General features: G+C 36.7%; 1 protein-coding gene across 1 annotated transcript in view; it reads left to right on the top strand.

Moving 5' to 3' along the window:
- Positions 1–5,957: 5,957 nt before the first annotated feature.
- The window catches only part of CCDC91 (coiled-coil domain containing 91), a 171,461-nt gene continuing 154,368 nt past the window's right edge, over positions 5,958–23,050 (top strand). Inside the window, exon 1 of the mRNA XM_075162664.1 lies at positions 5,958–6,606. The gene's annotated coding sequence lies outside the window, so the exon portion shown is untranslated. The remainder of the gene's footprint in view (positions 6,607–23,050) is intronic.

The raw sequence follows: 23,050 nt of genomic DNA on the forward strand, positions 1-23,050 counted from the left end.
TTGGTACTCTGAGTAGAGGTACTAAAAGTAATTGAAGTGGCATGATTTAACTGCTCTCTCATTCCTTGAGGTAGTCTCCACAAAACCATGTTGATGGGATAAATCCAGTAGTGCTGCAAAGCCTGGCCTTTTCTTTTTATGTATTTATTAAAAATTAAAATAAATACAGAAAAACAACACCACAGCAAAAACTTAGGAAGAGGACCAAAAGCTTTAGGAAAACTTTTGCCCCGTTGAATTTACCTCCTACTGGGGTTAACCCACAACATATGCTTAACTTTATGTACTTTGGCAACATTGCGGAGAAGGTACTGATTACGTTAGAAATAAAATTATGTTTCAGAATGATCCATAGAAGTCTTGAATACTGAAGTTCTAAGAAAGCTAAGTGGAAAAATAGAATTATTTTCAAATGGCAATACTTTTGTCCTCAGAAACTATTTGTTTTGGGTAAAGTTCAGAGTTCTTGAACTCGGTGTTGAGAGAATTTATGGACCTTGTTTGTCCACTCTTTCGAATCCCCACAAAATGTGTGTACATTAGCTACCAGCTGAAGAATACAGCCCTAGTTCTTGTTGATGAGGTTTGACTGATTTAAAGTGCTGCAAGTATGCTTGTAATGGCTTTAAAAAGGACTACTTGGACATTTCCCTCACAGCTTAACCAAACTCCCAGCACTTGTGCAGTTTTCCATGATTAACTAGGTGATTTCTTTGTGCAATATTGTTTTCTCTAGAATTTCTATGAACTCAAATATTTATTTATTTTAACATTAAATAAGGGAAACTAAAATACTGTAGGAAAATACCACTTGAAGTAAAAGCACTGTTCATAAATTGCTCTTGCAGATGTATGCAAAAACTGATTTAAAAAGAGTTGCTCTTGTAAATCAAAGATCTGTCTTAAACCTTTTAACATGATTTCACAAAGAAGTCTCCAGTGTAGCTGCTTATACAAATGCACTTAACATACAAATCAAGTAAACCTGGAAAAAGGTAGCTGAAAAATAGATCACTGATTGCAAATTCAAAAGTACTTCCACAGGATTTAAAAAACAGCAGGACCAAATATTTAAAGCAAAAACACCCAACCCAGAAAAACACCAAGTCACCTAGTACAGTGTCTATTTAGATTCATATAAGCTGTAACAATTAGAGAAGGTTAGTGAAGTGGATACTACTAATTCACTGCACGCAGAGGATTGCATGACTTGAGATGGCAGGTACGGTACAATACTTTATCAGAATGCTTACTTGATGAACCTAGAGAAAACTTTACATTTCTGCCTATAACTGCCTAAAGAGTTTGCCAATAGACAGATCCTATAAACGGGAAAAAATACTTTAGAACTTGGCCTCTGGATTCTGCTACTGTCATCCACAAGGAGAAATATATTACAATAGGTTGGGAAAAAAAGGTACTCTATAGCAGGCTTGTTGTTTAACAGCAGGAGTTTTAAATGTCTACTTTTCAGTAAATTTTCTTGAAAGGAAATCGTAATGATTTCTATACCATGATTTTTCCTATAAAACCTTAAAAGGGAAAAAAGTATAGTATGCTTTGACTGTGGGTTTTTTTAGTGGGTAGAAAAGGGTGGCAGAATTTTTCTAAGCAGGCGGATTGTGGTCTAGCAACAAACATGCTTTTTGCTTTATTGCCAAGTCTGGTAATACCAGTGAGAACTGAACTAGGTGGTGAATGGGAGTAGTGACCTCAATATGGGAGAAATCAGAGATTTACGTTGATGAAACAGGCTACATTATTCTACAAATGATGGCTAGTTTCAGGGTTGACACAGTATTTTCTTCTCCTGCACATTCAAACTATTTAACTGTTTGGATCTTGCTCTTAGGAGCACAAGAATGAGACAGTATGTTGGTTCTTACCATGGAAGCGATAATTTGCTAACAAGCTGCACTTGGTCTGTTTTTTCCTGCTGATCACCAAACAACAGATCATAAAGACTTTAGATGCTATAAGCCTTGACTGTATTTGAAAATGTTGAATGACACAGTATTAAAATAGTGGTAATCTTTCATATAAAGCAGCTTTCTCTCCTATGTCCCATTGTCTCAGTCTGCTTCAGAATAAGAAAAGTGAGTACTTCATTTTGTTGTCAGTTATATCACCAGTTTCCCTCAGTAAGGAAGTCAGCTCTTTAGGTTAATGATGGCATTTAATAGTGGTAAATCAATCCGTATCTACTTTATAAATCATGCTTGTTCAACAGTGTTTTTCTTATTTCTCTACAAAGATTTAAAAAAGCACCCAGTCCAATAACATTACAAATGTTGTTTGATTTGGAAGACCCACAAATATGACTGGCTTCATACCACACAAACTGCTATACTGAAGGGTGGTATTACCCATTTATTTATAACCACCTAATGTTACCATGTAAGGCTGAATCAATTAAAAAAAAAAGTTCCAGAACTGACAGGAATCTCTATAAACTTTGCTCTCTAGGAGACATAACAATAACATTCAGCCCAAATTAAGAAGTTTCTGGTCTTAGATTGGTTCAAACTATTTTGGGTGCAATTATCCTGGACTTTCTGTTTTTCAGTAATCTAAGTATTATGAAAGGTCTTTTTTCATATTTCATAAAACTCTAGAGAGAAAAACAGTTTAAAGTTGACTACAGCTACCAAACATAAACAATCAACCTTTTGCTAATTGCTACATTCAATCTTAAGTCAAAATATAAGCCTGCTACACAGCTTCTACTTTCTGATTCCTTTTAAAAACTGTAATCAGTGTATAGCTTGCAATGTGTTTCCTCCTCTTGCTTTTTCTTTACTTGCTGAATTTACATTTATTAAATTGTCCATTTCGGGCTTCAGGGAATGAGTCTGAGAGTGAGACAAATGGATTTTCTTGTTTCCTTTTGTTTCTTCATCCTTTAGTTTCCCAAAATATGGTGGCTGTCAAGAATCAGTACTACTTTGGAAGAATGTCAACAATTTATACTGATGGTTTGTCCAAATCAGGGTATTCAATGAACTGCAGTGTTAGACAATAAGAAAATTTTTGTTCTGTTTCCTTGGGGTGCATTACAATAGGAAACATTCAGGGAGATTTTAAAAATTAACTGACAAGTGCCTTGAGACAGTTCAGCTGAAGTAAAAGTTGAAGTAGATTCACCAACAGCAGCATATTTCAAGGGCTACAGTGTGGCAACTCAGCAGGGAAGATGATTATCAAAACAAAACCACATCAGACCCCAAGGAAACCATAAAATACAGATATTTAGAAAATTATAGACTTAAAGGACTTTTCCCACTTGAGTTAATTTGGGGAAAAAAAATAAACAACCAGAGATAGAGGCTTGTGTTACAAAAATCTAAATTGTGCAGAATTGATGTTGAAATTGATTTTTGGACAAGCTAAACATTATCGTACATGAAAACCCCTAATATTTGATTTCTTTTTGGAGCTGTTTTAGTATACTAGGGACACTTTCCTCTCCCGTGATGCATGAATTAGGGATAGAAGATACTTCTGCATACTGTTTCAAGAAATTTTTCAGCATTTTAAATTAAGGAAACATACATTTCATAGTTTATGAATTTGTTTTCTATTCCAGTTTACTATACATGCACATAGAAGGTACATACACAATTTTTACAGACACTAAAAAAGTCTTAGAATATTAGTGACTATTTAGACTGTAGGCTTCAAGGAATACTGTAAGATACTGTAATCTTACTGCATATCTACTTAACAAAATCACGGCATAATTTTTATCAGTCTTCTTTAGTTACTGAGAGAATAGCATTAATGGTGTCATTTTCTTAGCACAGAGAAAATTGAGTAACTCCATGTTATCTTTCATTGATACTTATTACCTGTCATTAAAATAGTACTGAAAAGTATTGAGAAACAATATTAATGTAATCATTTTAGTGGAAAATCAAAACAAACGTGATTCCATTTTTTTTCTCATCTACCAAATTCTGACACAGAAAAAAGTAAGAGACATCTGATAATGGACACTATAAACCATAAAACTAGAGAAAAATAAAAAAATTTAAAATTATAATAAGCAATGCATTTACTTTTAGTGATTTTTCAAAATGGAGAAAATGAGCTAATTAGACAAGTGTGCATTTTGAAGGTACATTTTCCCTTACATAAGAAGAAAAGTATAAAGTTAAGTATATTATATACTAATTCCCATAACCCAGAAGATACAGCTGTGCTTTAAAAACACAGTGAAAATGTAATTACCTAATTAAGCTTGGTAAGAGCTACTTTTTCTTGGCTTTTTGCCCAGAATATGCTTATTCCTTCTGCAAAAACAATATGGCAAACTAAAAAAGAAAAGGAACATGTTACAGAGAGGCAGACCAGAATATGTTCATTATAAACATAACATACTTAAGAATTACTGCCTTTGGTAATCAGTAACAGAAATTTGCATTAATCTGTATAAAGAGAATAATACCTTGATAGTAAAAAAAGTGAAATCTTCAGTTTCTTGACAAAACAGGAGCAGGCAGTCCTGGCCTGAGAGTGCGTTTGAACACCATTCTGGAAAGGATCTCCTGAAGTCCTGCGAATCTGAATTTTCACTTTTATTATTATAGAAGCCAATGAGATAACTACTGACTAAAACTTTATAGAACTTTTTGAATGTCCACATATTAATACAGAATATTCAAAAGGTTCTCTTAAGATTTTTTTTCCCCCTTGTACATCCAATAAGGAACTCTACCACCTGACTGACCTATACAACAGTCTTTAGCTGGGATAATACTGCAGTGGAAGATTAACTAATGTAGAAAACAAGAGCCCTTACAATTGCTGTTTTTGTCTGCTGAGGAGAAATGTTTCAGAAATGTCTATCAAACTTTCAACTTCTACAGTGATTCAGGCACATGCCTTTTTTTTGTTTTTTAAATGCATGGCATAACTTGTAAAGACTGATAAAGGTGCGTATGTTATTTACAAAAAGAATTCATGTTCTATCGCCACCTTTGGGAACACCGCAGTCATGGGTGTAATGGGACACATAGCTTAAACCATCATATTTTCTGTTTCTTCATGTACTATGGAATATGAAAATTACTGCAGTGTACTGTTCCTGTGCCATAATGTTAAATTTTTTCCATTCTATGTCTTTTAATGCACTGTTCATTAAATAAGTATCTATTCTATTAGATACTGAAACTGTTTTGTCCACAGAATAGCTTCAGTAGCAAAAATAACCAGTGAAGTTTCCCCAGTTCATCATACTATGGCATGCCATTCACATCTTGGATGCTCGGCCTTAAGTTTTTGCCACTTTACGCCACGTCCTCTCAGCACCTTACAGTGACTGCAGAGAGAACTGCCCAAAAGCTTATCTTCTCCTTCTGTCCACACCGGGGGGAGGTTTGATCTTCACTGTCCAGTCAATTCATTCCTTTTCTGTGATGACGCAAAGGGTGGCAGCTGGTGCTAACTAAACATGCCGCTGCTGTCCGAGGACAAAGCTTGAGGCAACGAGCCTAAGGTTACCACGCAGGCAGGGCGAGCAACCACGTTTTGACTGCAGAACCAAAGGCCAAGAGGCAACGGCTCCATCCAGGGGCCGGGGCTGCTCCGAGACCGGCGCCAGCCGGTGATTCCAGTGGCGTCGGGTTTCCGTGACTGGCCCGGTAAGGAAGAACAAGGAGCCGTGGCAGCCGGGGAGCCGTCCGAGGATGACCAGCCACTCCCCGAGGCACCCGTCGTCAGCGGCGCCCCGTGCCCCGGCGTTGGGCCCCGAGCGGCGCTTACGGCGGTTACCGCAGCCTGGCACCGGGAGCGCCTCCTCCCGCCTCAGGCGGTGGCGCCCGCGCAGGCCCTCGCCGGCACCCAATCAGCGACCGCCGGCTCTCAATGCGCGCGTGCGGGGTGGGCACCATGTGACTCGTGGGGTGCCGCGGGGGGGGGGGTGGGAGGGGGGAGCGGTGTGAAATCCACATCCGGGTGAGGCCGCGCTGGCTGGGGCTTGCGTGCGTGTCCGGCTCGCGCGCGTGGGGGCGGTTTTCCCGTGGCGGGGTGGGGGCGGCCCTGAACGGCAGGCGCGCGCACTGCCTGCGCGGGAGCGAGGCGCGGCGGTTGGTGGCGGCGGGCTCGGAACGCCAACGGCCCCACCGGCCGCGGGGTCTCTGACAGGGGCAGCCGTGCAGCGGGCTGAAGTAGAGGGTGGGAAGCCGCCTCCCGCCCTCCTCCGTAGAGGCTGCCCACCCCCGCCGAATAAGCCTAGCAGGGGGAGGCAGGCGCTGTTTCCAGCTGGCTCACCGCTCTTCCCTCCCCGGGTTTGCGGTGCGTGGCGCTGGCCTAGTACCGGCGGCGGTAGAGCCTGGCTCCAGCCGTTGCTGCAGGTGACTGTCTCTGCGAGGCCTGCCTTCATGTGCCTGACTCCTCCTCCGGTGCTGCCCCCAGGTCCAGGCCCTACCGGTGCCACAGCTACGGCCCACCAGTATTGATATCCGTGTGCTGTGGTGGCTGTTCTTAGTGATGTGACTTTAAGGGTTGCTACAAAAGGGGGTTTTAAAAGTAGTTTAGAGGAACAACAGGAGCCTTCCTTTGCTGCACCAGAAAATTGAGATCCCTGTCAACAGGAAGGAGAACCTTGTGAGTAGTTCTCTAGCCCAGAGGTTTGAAAATCTTGGCTATGACTTCTCTGCTTCTCTGCCTCTGAGGCCAAACTGTGCATGGCCAAATTTTCAAACATTGTCCAGAATCTTAAGTTGTGGTGAAACACCTGGTCTTATTTTTCAGAGATGCCTGTGTGCCTAATATCTGTTACTATAAATGGCGTTAGGTGTTGAAGTATTTCTGAAAATCCATCTGAATCTTCAGACATCAAAAGCATTTTCTATAAATGTGGTCTTTAAACATTTTAGGTTTTGAGGCTTCTCATATATTTAATAGGGTTGGCTATATCCTTTTGATACCTCAGGACCTGAGCTTAACCATTTTCTCTGGAATATACTCCCTTGATGAACTCTCTGCAGCTTTGATTCTTCTCAGGAGACTATAGTTTTTCTTAAAAGCAATTTTCCTTTCCTATCTTAGCATTTCTTTTTGCCTATCAACTACCTATTGTGAATGCATTTTTTTGCCGTCTTATTGCAGCATTTTAGTGGAGCTTTGGGTAGTTTTTGTCATAGTGCTTGAACACCTGTTTCTGTAGACGTGCTTAATTGTTTTTGTCCTCAGCGGTTTCTGTCTGTTTTGCTTTCTCCTGCTCTTCAGATTTTCCTCTTCTGCATACATTTCTTAAACTTACGACTTTGTTCTGAGTGCCTCCATAGCTATGGTTTGAATATGTGGTCTAAGTAACTGTTGGTCCTAGTGTTCTAGTACTTAATTGTTTTTTTCTTCGGGGATGTCAGTTTCTCAGTTACTAATAGAGGAAGCAGACTGCTGACCATTTTCAAACAGAGTTTGCAGGGTAGACAATGTCTGTTAACAAGTGCAGTAGTGAACTCCATGCTGGTAGGATTTGAAAGAAAAAAATCACAGCAGTGTTCAAACAGGTGATGTCTGGATGCTCAATGAATAGTAGATAATCCCAGAGCCTTTTTCAGAATGTCTTAAAGAGATTCTTGAGAATCTGGTGAAAATTTATTTTGTGCTGTTTTGAAAGGAAGACGATTAAATACAGGAGACTAGGAGAGTAGCTTATGTGCTGTGTGCCTCAACATGTCATGAATAGCTTCACCAATAATGCCTTCTGCTGTTAGTCTGGGACATCACAGCCTCCACATGCTGATTCCTTCTACCTTAAAGCTGAGATGGTATTTTACTGTAGCTCATCTGAGGAGGTAGGTGGATTTTGTACACGCCAGATTGAGATAGTGGACGTTAAAATAGAGTTTGTCACCTTTGGGCATATTTTTATGCAAATCTTTATTCAGACCATTGCTATAATTAGGTTTAAGGCTTCCTTCCAGTTTAGTTCTACCTAGAGGTAGAAATCATTGAAAACTGAGTATACCTGGTGACACATTTACATCTGTGATGTTCATACATAAACCTCCACAAGGATTTTGGGACATATTGATCAGTCAGTGCCTCATTAGAACTCTCAATGCAGTTTAAGTACTTTTGCATTTAATTACGTGCTCCTTGATTGTTTTCTGCATGTTTTTGAATACCATGGACTGTTAGACCAGCTCCTTCACGTTTCTTTCCAAGTGACACAACTACTGCCAGAACTTGGTGAAGAATATATGTTGTCTAGACAACGTTAGCTGTTTATGTGGTGTCAGGCTGACGTTCAGGATGATGAGAGCTACATAGATTTGTAGGTGCCAAAATACTATTACGCTATAATGCAAATTTCTGGTCCAGAGGAACAATTGGATCGCAACCTTAAGGGCAATAACTGGCATTCTCCAAATGTTTACAGAACTGCTAAGACATCTAAGTATGGTGTGTATCTGAGCAGTTGGCTTGATTCCTCCTGGCGTACTGAAAACCAACTTCCAGGAAAGCTTGCAACACCAAATGGAAAAAAGTTTGTGGTATGATGGAAAAAAGCTTTTTGTGAATCTTTAAATGTAAAGTGCACAATACCTTCTTGCCCATGTTCATCTGAGTCCATTCAGGCTCACAAGGTGGTTGTTTCAGTCTGCAATGGTGTGATAGGCTTGTGTGTTTTGTAATCTGCTGTTGTCTGTTTGTGCAGTTTTTGATGCTTAAATGCCCTTACAAGATGTCTCTTTCTGCTTATGTAAAACTAACTTGATCATAATAATGAAGGAAAAAAACTCTTGTTAAACCAGTCTCGATACTTTTTCAGCTATCTTTTTTCTTTTGTGTAGGGCTTTTTCCCTAGCACACTAGAGGTTTCAGATTGCAGACAGTGTAAATTTTAAGTCATGCAGACTAAATCTATCTTTAAGTGCATTGCAAGTGATAGATTACCTAAAAAGTGTTGCAAGGTGACTTTCAAACGTTGTATTTCAACATCTGTTACATTTCGCTACTTTGTTACTTTGATATTTGTAAACATAATGCATCAGAAATTCAAGGCGGGGATTGTTTTTCTGTTTTGGTTATCTCACGCTTCTAAAGACTTAAGCTTTATGTGGAAATAGCCCTTGCTTGTGTTAGTAAAAATAAATACCTTAAATTTTAAAATTGGATTTAGTTTTTCTGGTAACACTTATTGCAACCTTAATCTTCCTTTATCCATTTGTGTCCCTTAAGCAATGGTACCTGCTCTCCAGACCTGAGTCTCCAGAAGTGGGGCTATTTTTACAGAAAGAAATTAAGTGATTTGTAATTTTCTTAATGTAGAATAACATAGTATCTAGACTGTCTTAATGTGAAGTAGGATTCATATTCTTTCTTCCTGAAGAGTTTGGGATTGACCAATGTGAAGAATTTTGCTTCTCTGACATAGGAGACTTTTTTCCTTTACATTGTTCAGTTGACAGATTTATTTTTGGAGTGACTGAAATGAATTCCGGGGGTTCTGTCCACTCTTTCGATGAAACCAACACTTAAAAATGTGAATTCCATTATAGCGTATAGTTGGAGGAGCAGAATTACATACCCATAAAACAGAGGACTTTTTGAATTAAAAGAAAGTGAATTAAATTATTGCTTTACATGTCCTTGTTTGTTAAGTGGTGATGGATATTCCTAAAGAGATTTTTAAGGATGGCATTTTTATATAACTCTTTTGCAGTTTTTCAGCAGCTGGATGTGGCATCTGTCTGCCTTAGTTTGTTTGCATACATGAGGCTAATATTTCCTATTGATCACATTGTTACAGATACTGTCTAGTAAACTTTTCAAGCCTTTGAAACAGAGCTATAGGAATGGACATAATACTTATAAAGGTGTTTTGGATCCTCAAAAAGAAAAGTATTTCTCATGCCTGTATAAGGCCTATATAAGAAAAGTAGTTTTTGCTATTTGTCATTAAAGTGATCACAATTCAGTTTTTGTATGTCTTTCAGAGAAGAATCTGGAAATGGCTTTAGTTTAAGTTGCTAATTTCAGTCGATTTAAAATATGTCTTCTGTTATATTTGCACAAAGTTCTAAGTTTTAGTTTTAAGAAAATCAAGCATGTCCAAAATACAGTGCTAACTCAGTAAAAAAAGATCTAAAATCTCAGGCAGTTTATGGAACGCTGGTTTTCAAAAGCTCCACTTACTGAAAATGATGCAGGATTAAATTCTGATTTTTAAGGTTCCCACTAACAACTCCTGTAATAGTTTTAGAATGTAAAGTTTTCACCTATTCAGCACTTTTCTTGATCAAAGAACCAAATTTGAATGTTTTAGCTAATTTTTATGAATCTCCTTATCTGATAACATATGGCATTGTAATACTCCAGTATTAACTAGTCAGGCAAGTGCAGTGAAACATAAGTTGGGTCTTGTCCAACTCTTCCACCTTTAGACTCCAGGAATATTGCTTCTCTTATTTTAGTGCAGTCCTTCTGGAAAAGATGGCAGGTTTTTGTGCACATATGTAAACTAATTTTAGGTGACTATGCAATAATAATGGTTGGGCCTTTTTGTTTGTTTGTTTTAGGAAAATATAGTTAAAATAATTATGCTGGTAGCAGGGGTAGTTCCAAATTGTGACTCTTGCTTCTATTCATCTTCCCTTTGGATTTTAAGGCTGTAGCAGATATTGTACAGGGCAAAGCAATCTGTACTGGAGAGTCGATTGCTTGTAGTCCATTGAATACAGTTGGAAACTGGCACTAAGGGCTGACAATATTAAAAACTGAGGATATAGAGTGTGCAAGCACATGTTAAGGTACAAAACATCCAAACCCAAATTCTTCCAGTTGGACAACTACTAATTTCAAGGCTGCAGCCCTGAATCTATTACTAGAGCTGTTGCTTTTACTTCAGCAAAGGACCTAAAAAGGGATTTGATGTGATCTATAAAAGTGTGTTTTAATGTGATTCTATAAAAGCAGTTCACGGTGGCATTACCACAGAGAATATCAATGTTTGAGTATGCTTATTGGTTGTGTTTCAGTTTTTGTATGTACTGAAGTATTGTACTCTGATTATGAAGTATTGCATTCTTAAGAGCTGTTATGTGACAACACAGCCATGCCAAGGCACTATAGTCTTTTGATCTGAATAGAAGCAGAAAAATACACAATTTGCAATCATCTGTTTCAAGTGACAATAAACGTGTATGAAAATGTAATGAAAATTTCATCCTTACTTCAATATGAATATTGTGAGCTGGAAGGCATGTCCTATGAGGTGTGGCCAAGGACACTGGGTTTGTCTAGTTTGGAGAAAGGGAGGCTGAGGGGCGACCCCATTGCTCTCTACAGCTTCCTGAGGAGGGGAGGTGCTGATCTCTTCTCTCTGGTATCCAGCGCCTGGATGTCTGGGAATGGTTCAAAGCTGCATCAGGGGAGGTTCAGACTGGACATTAGGAAACATTTGTTTACCGAGAGGGTGGCCAAACACTGGAACAGGCTTCCTAGAGAGGTGGTCAATGCCCCAAACCTGTCAGTGTTTAAGAGGCATTTGGACAATGCCCTTAACAACATGCTTTAACTTCTGGTCAGCCCTGAAGTGCTCAGGCAGTTGGACCAGATGATCGTTGTAGGTCCCTTCCAACCGAAATATTCTATTCTATGAACACTCTGAGGAAGAGATGGAGCTCTGGGTGAGGATACTCAATAAAGGTGAGCTGAAAGGAACGACAAATATTTGCTCTAAGCTATGGACTTTTCAAGAAAATAAGTGCTGTAGACATACTTGCTGTTGCACATGTTCTTTTGGGCACACTGAATGAAGGTAGGAGAAATCTGTAAGAAGGTGAGCTGGTTTAGAGACGCTTCATCTGTTGTTACGTACCTAGCATAGGTACCTGCTTTCTGGAAAAATCTTGTCATTAATCCTTGCTGAGGTTGGGGTCCATGTTTCCCTGGTATTATTTGGGGCTTTTCGTAATGTCCAGAGGTGTCTCTGTCAAGAACTACCTCCTGAGCCTGGCTCCAGAGAATTACTGTTACAGTCTGTAAAGGCTATTTTTAAAGTATTGGGAATTGCTCAGGGATTTCCCTGTGCCTTCACTGAGCGAAGTATATTCTTAAAGATTATGGTGTGTAGGTGCCTCCTACAAATGAAGACTTGGGCTTCGGAATTCTCTGTCCACATATTTACATGAGACATATCTTCTGTAATGCGGAACAAAGCTTAATGCTTTGGAAATTTCAGTGGATAAATGGAGTTTCTTCTTGCCTTAGGTTAGCTTCTAAAGGGAACGGTAACATCAGGGCAATGTGATTCTGCAGTATATGATTATATAAACTGGTCCCAGTTTAATTCAGGCTATAGGGTAAAGCATTAGGAAAAATGTAGAAGAGGCAAAATGTATTTAATTTTTTTTTTCCACACAAATTCATTCTGAGATGAGCTGACTCCATTTTAGAAACAGGTTGTGGAGTCCCACAGAGTTAGTAATTGTTCCCTGAGAGTCTGGTAGATTTCAGTTTTCTGTTTGTTATTGTAGAATTTGTACTTATTGTCACTGTTTCCACTCTGCTTTACTAATGTTTTTATGCATCATTAATGTTACTAATAATGAATTAATGAAATGTAAGCCAAAAAAATTTAAACATTTTATTAATTTTTATTAAAACATTTATTTAATTTATTTTTTTAACTAAATGTTAAAAAATGTAAAAAAATGTTCTGTCAATTGACAAACTCATTAAAACTTATAGGACCACTCATGTTAGAAAAGTGCAGGATACGGACTGTAATTTGCATTTAACAGTCCATGGAGATACGAGAAAGCATTAGTAGGATCATGTCGTCATTGTGCTCGTGCAGGTCCTGTTCTGAAAAATAATTAAGGGACTCAAATCTTTCTAAGAGTCTTTGTTTTCTAAGTTGATTTTTTTGTATTTCTGATGCTCATTGAGTTTTTATAATATGATTGTGATGAAAATGTTCTCAGTATTTAAAACCAGATAAATGTTACTGCAGAAAGTATAAATATCTCTCTGTCAAATGGAAGTTCTTTTTTATGGAATAGAATGAATAATTTTATATTGGAATTTTGTACATGTATTATATTCAAAAGTGAGAACAGATTATAGTATGATTTTATAATTAGATTTCCAGATTGGGTTGTATCTGTTGTTGAGACAGGTCTTTATCTTCTTGTAGGTATACCTTTTGCCTTGTTTGGTACAGCAGCCTTGTTTGGAATGCCTGGATTTCAGAAAGGCAGTGTTTTTACCTGAGGTCTTTGAAAGTCAGTTTTCATTCATTTTCCACATTAGATTTGCGTTTACTGCATGAGTAGTAGTAAGAAAATGGAAAGGATTTGATCTGTGATGTGGTAGGAGCTTGTGGCCAGTGACAGTCCTGTTTAAAAAAATAATCTTTTGTGTGGTAGGGAAAACTTTCTGTGCTTCACTTCTAGAGGAGTTACAGATTGACTTTAGAGAGAAGTGTTTTCTAAGACAGTAATGACTTTAGAAAATATTTTCATTGCTCACAGCTTCTTATTTTTTTGTTTTAAGGCAAAATCTGTAAGTGACAATGAACAAACAGTTCTTCATTAAAAAAAAAATAAGGCAAAACATGCATTCTGATCTGTTAGCACAAATCACTGATTTTTATTTGGTGTCCATCTGAAGTTTTCTAGAAGTGTTGCAGCTTGTATGTTTTTTACTAAAAATGTTTATAAAGACATTCTTAAGGAGTGAGGGTAGGGCAGATCAGAATGCTTTGGGGGACATAGTGATGGGGGTCCAGAATCTATCATTTCAAAATCAGTGGTCCAAATTCAGTTCACCTTGTTAGCAGACAAATTATTTTGTGTAAAATGAGCTGGGGTGTTGACCAGGTCATACACACCTATGATTTTAATTTGTGTTAAGATCGAACTGCTGCTTGGTCAGTAGCTGTAAGATAAATTTCAGGGTTGTTCAGTGATCTTTATCTTTGGGGTTTTTTTTTTTTTTGGTTGGTTGGCTTTTTTTTTTTGTGAGGGGGTGTCATTATTTGAAGTAGTCACTTCCTTATGGCCAAGATGTTGGAGTTGGGTACATGTTTAATTGGGCAGATGTGATATAGCAGCTGGGACTAAGACTGTATTTTTACTGTCTTTTTGTGTATATTTTGGTGAAGAACTCCAGGCACACGTGACGTAGGACTTAGAATAGAAAAGCAGCTGAAACTGCTAACAAAGAAAAGGAAGATGGTGGGAGTTTTTTTGAATTATTTTTTCCAGTAAGATAAAGATCCTGTGTTCTCAAACATCTTAAGTTAAGAGGTAAGGGAAGAAATACATTGCATAGTCTTCTCTGATCGGAAAAAACTATGAGGACAATTGGTGCCCCTTTGAAATGGGCTTTTTGCCTTTTACTCTGAAAGCAGCAGCAGACTTCAGTTTCAGTTAATGGTGGCTACTCTCTTAACCCAATTGTGAAAAGTGAATATAATCTCCTACTCCATTTAAATGCAGAGTGAAACAGGTTGCTTAACGTAGCCCTGAAAGTAACTTAACATTTAAAAAACAAACAAATAAAATTCCTTCATCTGAGAAGCAGAAACTAATGGCCCATTGCAGCGACTTCATAAACAATTTGAACTCAATATACAAGATTATGAGGGGATTCTGTGTAACAGTGTGTTACAAGCCTTAAAATTAAAATTTCATAAGCAATTTTTTTGTCTCCTTCCCTGGGGATTGTATTAAATTGAAATAATTCAAGATGAAACAGTCTTTTTTCCACTGGTACATTGTTTAGATTTCTGTTTTCTACTGGGTGTAAAGTTAAGGGAAAAGGAGATGTCAGAAAGCTAGCCTAATTTTCTGCATATGGTTTTGGTTATAATGGGTGAAACGTAGGAATCTAAATACATTGAGTGATAATAGACCTGTTAGGAAAATAAAATAAAACAAACCTGCATATGGTAGAAATAGGTAACTATTGACCTATGCTGGGGGGGGATGACATAAAAACATTTTCTGAGTGGTTCATCTAACATATTTGTTTACATATTCTATTTCTCTACAGCAATTTCCTGATGGTTTGTGCAGGGGACTGTCAATATCTTTAGTTAATGTGTGTCTGTGCTAAGTTAGGCAGCAAATTGTTTATTGTGTCATTAGGCTGCTGTTAAGCCTGGACAGAGGACATTGGTCAACAGGTAGTATCACTGCTACAGTTGCAACTTTTTTTCTCATGCTCTTCTTTGAGAAGTTTTTCCAAGGAACAAACTACTTTTCCATTTTTAGTTCTGTGTATTCAGGCTGAATATGTGGGTATTATTTTTCTGACTGCTGGCCCCTGCAGTAGAGGAAGGGACTAAAAGGTTGCTGATGTAATACGCTTCTGGTTGTGATGGTATCTGCAATGTATGAGCTGTGAAGAACGGTATAAGTAATTTAAGTTACAGTGTATCATGCTTTACCATCTACTTCCTACAGGTGTTTGTGTCTGATTGCAGTCCATTGAAAGGCACATGAAAGCCATGCCTTGCTACAAGAAGTGTAGCTCGTATTTAAAAGACACTGTTTACTGAGTGATATATCTAAAGTTTTTAGGTGTTGAAGAGATGAACAGTTCTGATTATGTTTGCTAGAAGACATCCCTTGGTATAATAGTTGGTGAAATTTATATTCAGAGTACCATCTAGATCAGAGAAGTAAGTGAATTTGGATGTTAAGTAAGTGTTATCTGTGAGAATTAATGTGTGTGAGAGAGTAGGTAATAACATGACACTGTAGAGGCTAGGTAATAGATGACACTGATTAATTGAGCTAGGCTGCAGATCGGATTTGAAGATTCAAAATACAAAACTTCCAAAGGTTTGGAAATGGTTTTGTAACGGTAGGTTGTTGTAGAAAGTTGAGGGACCAAACTAATTTGAACTTCAAATACGAGACATATAAATAGTACTTATTCATTGCAAGTCAATTCTTTTCTCTTCCAGGCCAGCAAAAAGGTAGTTTTTTATACAAAGGAAAATAGTACTGGCTGTGCTTTTCTGTTAATATTTCTGAAAAATCTCTGAGGCAGTTTGCACCTAGAGGTTATTTAGTGGATGTGACAATGAGTCCTTAGCTCAGTTTGCAGTGGTAATGGCAAACTTAGACTGAGATACAAAACTGCTAAACCAAAACTGAAGTGCTTTGAATATTGATTTAGAAGTCCATACTAACAATATACTTTTGAAATAGTCTTGGTATCTATGTAAATATGTATAGATGCCCTTGACAAGTAAAGACGAATGCTAAATTAATTCTTAAACCACTCCTCTTCTGCTTTCCATTAGAGGTCCTATGGAATGGTTTATTTTCAGATGTTTCAGACCCAAAAAAGTCAGCAGACTACTTAAATACTGTGCTTGTTCTTGATTGTATTTGCTTTAGTTTTTGCCACAGTGTTATTTCTTGCACAGAATTGATTGTTTAGTAAGAAGGTGGTGTTGAACTGTGCTGCCAATGCAAGAGCCTACTTCTAATCAGACGAATTATTTAGCTGTAGATCAGTTTCAAACACAATAAATTGTGAGAGGAAGAAGAAGAAAGAACCATCTTTCGTTATTTTAATTACAGTTGAAGTCTTCATAGAATGGGGGACACCAATAAGTACGTATACAAAGTAATTAGGAAAATATTGATTATAGAGTTTGACCTGTTTGAAACCTGTCATCTAGTACCATGAAAAAAATTTGTTGCTTACAGTGCTTTCTGTACATGCTCTAGATTCTGAAGTTCTGTTAGCTTGAAAATAAATAAATATACTAAATAACTGCTAAATATACTAAATAATGTACTAAATAATTGTAAGTTCCTTCCATGTCTCTGTAAGGTTTTTGAATAAGGTGAATGTAGGTAAAAGCTATCCGATATTCTAGGTACTGTTGCCAAAACTTGGTCTTGTAGTTCTTTACAGTTGACTTTTTCTTCATTAAATACTTCGCTAGGACACACTGCTAGAATTGGTTTTATTTGTCTTTTGAGGTGGGGCTTGAGGGGAAGATTGGAATCGCATTACTTTGAATTTTTTTAGTATGCTTTTATATGAAATACCTACATTTTCACTGAAAAATCTTCTATTTATGGCAGAACACAAGCCAGTGATTTTTTTTTTTTTAAATTTCTGAGGAAAAGAGACCTGCAGTCAACTTATTTGCATTAGGCTTACTCTTTTTTCAAAACTTTAACAACACTTTCCTATGTTACAGTTCTTGAGTTTAGTGTGTGTGTATAGAGAGAAATAAACTGGAAATCCTGTCTCTGAGGATTGGAATTTAGTGTAGTTTTAAATGGAAAACAAAATATTTTAGCATACACTTGCCAGTTAAGCTTTTAAAAGGACTTTCCTGGGGTGCAACTTCTGAAATAATGCAGAGCTTCTAAAGAGGTTTCCATGTGATATACATGCCACAGTCGACTTGCCTTTACTTTATAAGCTGCTGCAGCGAAAAACAGTATCTTCGCCTGATCAACTACAAATTGAAGAAAAGTTGTACTTTGTTTGAAACACTGGTTTTCAGTCAAGTGTTGTGGCCTGTGATATGTTCTGCTGGTGGGTTCTCAAGTTTTTCTCATATTTCTATTTGTTATATGGGAAACTTATGGGAAACAGTTTGGTTTACTTCTTTTTTTCTTCTTTTTTTTTTTTTCTGGACAAGTTCTTGCACGCTTGATTAGCCCTAATGTATAGTAACATTGTAAAATGACTGTGGAAAGGGTTTCAGAAACTGAATTTAAAAACACTTTTGTTTAAAAGTTACAGTCCACTTAAAAATAATTCATACAGAAATTTAATATGAATTACTGGATGATGAATGGCAAAATGAGATATTGATACTCCAGGATCAGATTCATTGTATTATTAGAAGATAAAAAATAGTTTCTGCTTTAGGATTTTTGTGAATACTTTTGTGATCTTTTTTTCTAGTTAATGAGTGCTTAAAAAGTGTGTGATACAGCTAACTTTATCGATATTGAAGGTACCTGAGATTTGGTGGAGATACCCATATAAAAACATGCATGAACTGCCTTTAATGTTTATAAAGAGGCCTGACTTGTCCCTTGTTAGGGTTGAAAGAGCAGTATTGGTTCAAGAACCCCATTTTCTTTAAAAGGAGAAGAGACAGGAATTAATGTGCTTGAAAATTTCAAAAATAGAGGCAAATTGTATTTATTTTTTGGAAACTATAAAATTTAAATTGCCTGTGTGCCCTGAAGACTTTGGTATACATAGATCCTTTTTGTTTTGCTATCTGAAAATAAGTGCACACACGTGCTTTCTCTCTCTCTCTCTCTCTCCCCCCCCCCCCCCCCCATATATTACATACACACACACACACACATGTTGCCCCAGTGGTATGCGTGCAGTTGAGCAAAGTTATGAGTTGGGTTTTTTTGTGGGTTTTTTTTTCTTGTTTTGTGTTGTTTTTTTTTTTTTTAAATTATAGTAGGCAGAAAATATGTAATGTAAATCCTTAATACTTCCAGTGCACACTTTTAGAAGTAAAACACCTTTGTCACGCATTTGAAAGGGGCCAAGGTAATACTGTTAGAAAATAAACTTATCAGGAAAAGGTTTCAAAATATTTTTACAAGGGTAAAGATACTGACCTACTGGATTGCCTAGTGTATTACAGAGTGTGTTTAAGAAGAATTTAGGAAGTTAATTTATCCAGTTATTGTGATGTGAACTGTATTACAGACACATCTTAGTAAAATGGATGCATATCAAAGTTGAGTAACGAATACTGAGTAGTGAGAGTGCTCAAAAATAGTTATAAAAAAATTTAAGTCACTTTTTATTACTGCTGATCTACATGGTATATTTAAAACACACTCAGAAATGAAGTGATTATCTTTCTAACGTACCTGAATTGGTTTTCTTAAAAAAAGAAAAAAGTTAACAAAGTTGTTGCAAAAACATAACACATTTTTATTTTAAATGGTCATCTTCAGCTAGCAGCTATGCTTAAATTGTTCAGATTTCCTCATAGCATGAAATACACTGTAATCTGAAAACAGTTTAGAAGTCTAGATAATAAATAAGAGTTTTTATTTTAAAAAAAATGAAAATGTATTTGATTGTATGTCAACGTTGGATCCCATGGAAAAATGCACACATCTGTATTTAACCTGGTTAAACTATAAATGATTGTGGAACATCTGGAGTTAGTAAAACTGATGAAGGATAGAACACTGGTAGTATCTTTTACAGCAGGGGCTACTGCATAGTTCTTGCCTATTAATCCAATCCTGGTTCCTCCATTAGGTTTGAATTACAGAACCACACGCTAAATAAAAAAGTGAGGGAAAGGTGAAAGAAGACCAACAGTTTGCAGAGTTGAATTTAGTTATTCTTCTGGCAGACTGTACCTCCCATTCAGTATCCTAGTGACAGACAGCCAGGCTGCGTTCTGAGCTGCTCTCATTAAATGCCCTGGGCTTGAATTTCTTAAAATTATTTTGGCGGAATAAAAAAAAGGATTTTTCTTTGTTCTTATTTAGTGAAATGTTTATGATAATAATTTTCCATATAAGTTGTGCACTCAGCAATATTTCTGAAATATGGGAAAAAAAACTTTTTATAGTCCTGGGAAAATAGTAATTTGATTATAGAAGTAGCCTAACATACTACTCATAATGAGTGAAGGAAGATAGTTGTGATTTTTCTGTTAATATTTTTTTAACAATCTGATATTCTAGAAAATGGCTGGATTAGCTGAAGTTGTCTGTTCACATAAATTTCTTCTTAAAGTCACTAAAAAAAATTATAGTAATTACCTGAAACTTTTAATTGTCAAATGCATTGTTTTTATTATTATTATTGAGTGTTAAGTATAGGGTATTAATGGTTATTGTTGAAATAGTCAAGCTTTTTCTTGCTGACTTTAGTCAAGCAAAACTTGTCTTCATTGGAAATTTTGCTGACTAAAGACTATGTAATTGCACATTAATTAATGTAGTTAAAAGATATCACTCTAGATGTAGTTCAGTCTTTGGAACCTGAATGTTCTGCTTGCTTTCTCAGTGTTGCCAGAAGGGATCACTTCTGCATAGCAATTTTTGGGTAAATTTCAGTAGTTCTCTTTAAACAGTGCCGTTTCAAAAGCTATTAATCTCTGTGAATATATAAGGTCCTTGTTAACTTAAATAATTCCATGAATTCTCAAGTATATTATATACAAGTTCACTACAGTTTGTTATTATTTTGTTCTTGTATATGTATTCTACATGCATGGTAGTTTTATACTTTAGGATGAATATCTGTTAGGCATGCATTTATTTCCAAGGGCATGCATTTATGTCCAGTTTAACAAAGCTCTTGGAGGATATGCAAAATTGTGATTGAAAATAAATTACATGGGAGAAAGAACAATTAGTTTCCGTTAGACTGGGAAGATGTGGAGCGTTTTGAATTAGGCACACTGTGATGAATGGAGGCTTGTCTGCATATATTGCCTATAGTTCATAAACTTTGCACATCCAATTTATTCTGCGTCTTAGCGGTAAGGCAGTGTATGTTTTATGAATTATCTTTTTTTTGTGTGTGTGCGTGCTAGTATAATATGGGGACAGATATCCTTACTCCTCTAATACCACATTGCCATCAATGCCATCATTGCTGCAAAGAGAAGTACTGTAGAAGGCAAGGGCATTTTGAAGGTGATCAATGCCTGCATAGTGGCGTAGCAGAATTATGTTTTTTTCTTCTATTTCTGGAAGGATCTGCTTGCTAAGCCTTGTTATATGATGATATTTTAACTGCTAATAGAATTGAGGAAAAGTTGTGCAGAACTTGGAAAAGAAAATTGTTGGGTTTGTGCTTCTAGGGCACGCCTGGCATGCTCCCTGCCTAGCTTTGTAGGCTAGCTTGGGAAGGAGACAAAATTGAATGGATTATAGCATGGGCGGAGAATCGGCTGGTGTCTTGTTGTCTGTTTGTTTGTTTGGGGGCGGGGAGATTTTAATTCCTCTTGAATGAGAAATAATTTTTGCTTAATTGTTAAAAGATCAGTAATATTCTTGATATCAATGCCCTCACATCCTTGGTACTTAAATTACTTAAATGTCCTGGTAACTTGCTGGATATGGGACGTCTTAGAAAATATCTTTCTCTTCCTGAAACGGGCACGGTAGTGCCTATCCATCTTTGTCAAAAGCTTTGGGACTAGAGAAGAAGAGTATTCTAGAAATGCATAATAGGTATAAAGAATCAGCTTGGAGAAAGAAATTATTTTAAAGCATTGTGTTCTGATTGAAAAGAAAAGGACTTAGGTGTTGAGCCCTAATCCCATTTCCATTCTGGCCCCATCTGTGATCTCTGCTGCCAGCTTCCTCATCATATTACAAAGGCATCAATGGTAATCAACCTTTTCCTTGAGAAGTAAGGAGTAAGTAGTGAGGAAGAAGTATTTTTCTTGATTGCAATAAGAACATACAATTATGATAATATATATTTGGTCAGAGGTCATGTGATGAAAGTGTTGTGTTACATGCTTAGGAGTAGACAAAAAATGAAGAAGAAAAAAGGAAAGATAATGTGCCCAGACATTCTGGCAACAATGTTTTCTGTTGGAAAGCAAATTAGCTTTTTTGTTTTACTTGTTCAAGGATTGGGAATTGGACAATGTGAAACCTTTCCAGTTTGCTTCATTAAGAGTCATAAGATGTGATTTTAAATTCATTTTCATGAGTTGCTTCTCCATGAATTGAAACTTCTCTTTAGGAGAGTATGAAAAATCAAATTCATCTGCTTGGTGTGTGAACAAAAAGTCATCAAGTCTTCTTTTCAAGTATTAGTAAAGGGAGAAAAAGGTGCAGTGATGATGCATTCTTCTTTCCATGTGGGAGGAAGTAATGCCTGGTCTTTTCTGCTTCTAACACTATATCCAGAGCTTGCAAAAAAAAGGATTAAAAGTTTTTAAAATGACCAGTCATGTTTTATTTCAGTGTTTGGATTAAACTTTCATGGAATCTGCATTTCCACTAGGTGATTGGGGGGTGGCAGGGAGGAGACAGAAGAATATTATTATGGTTATTTAAGGTGTCCTGTTTTAAGACTAGCAATTGAGGCATGTAAAATCACTAAGAATTGAAAATCTGAGACATAATTTTTGTTCTTTTTGATAATATCATCTCATGTCAGAGAAATAGGTTAATATCTTTTTCTTGCCTCAAATTAGTATCATGTCCCTCTGAGAAGTACTGTACTTCCAGGGCTTGGAGGAAGCTGAGGGAAGGAGTTTTATTAATTGGAAAAGTGAGTCTTCCTGTCTATTAGGAGAGATACGGTAATAATAAAGGAATGCTATTTATTTTTATTTAGTATAATTGGTATCACATCCTGGTTTGCATAATAGAGTTACTATGTGCTAGTGTTTTTTTTTTTTTTTCATGAATCCATGGTCACCTGTCAGTGACCAACATAAACATAAAGATTTTTCTAACATAAAGATAGAATCGTAGAATTATAGAATCATTAAGGTTGGAAAAGACCTCTAAGATCATCGAGTCCAACCGTCATAGACTAATATTCTGTAAACTCTGACATTTTGTAGTTTTTGCAAATGCCTACGCACAGGTTAAAGGAAAACAATATCCCTTTCATAATATTTAACTATCAGGTTTACTGAGCATCCTTTATATTTTGACCTTAACTATTTTATTTTTAATTGAGAGAAAAAGATGCATTTTAACTACATATCAAGGTGATCCACTGAATTTTTAAGCTTTGATTTTTACAGGAAAGATTCTTTTTCCAGTGGAAGTAGTGTTGGTTTTTAGAATCAGTGATACACTCAGCATCAAATTTTCCTAGACAGTGCATCATGCCAAAAATCTAATATTATCCTGTTTCTTGCTTTTTTTTAGAAAAAAACCCCACAAAAACCAACTCCTCCTTTTTTTTTTCTGTAAGGGGTATATCCTTTCTTAATATGTAAGGACTTGAGGACTCTTTTATTAGCATTAATGACATTTATTTGTACAAGTTAGTGCACATACATATGAGCATGCATTCAAAGACTTATGTTTTTGTTTGACATGTTGTCATATTAAATTGTTGCTAT

The sequence above is a fragment of the Calonectris borealis genome, chromosome 1 (genome assembly GCF_964195595.1).
Source record: "Calonectris borealis chromosome 1, bCalBor7.hap1.2, whole genome shotgun sequence".
NCBI lineage: Eukaryota > Metazoa > Chordata > Aves > Procellariiformes > Procellariidae > Calonectris > Calonectris borealis.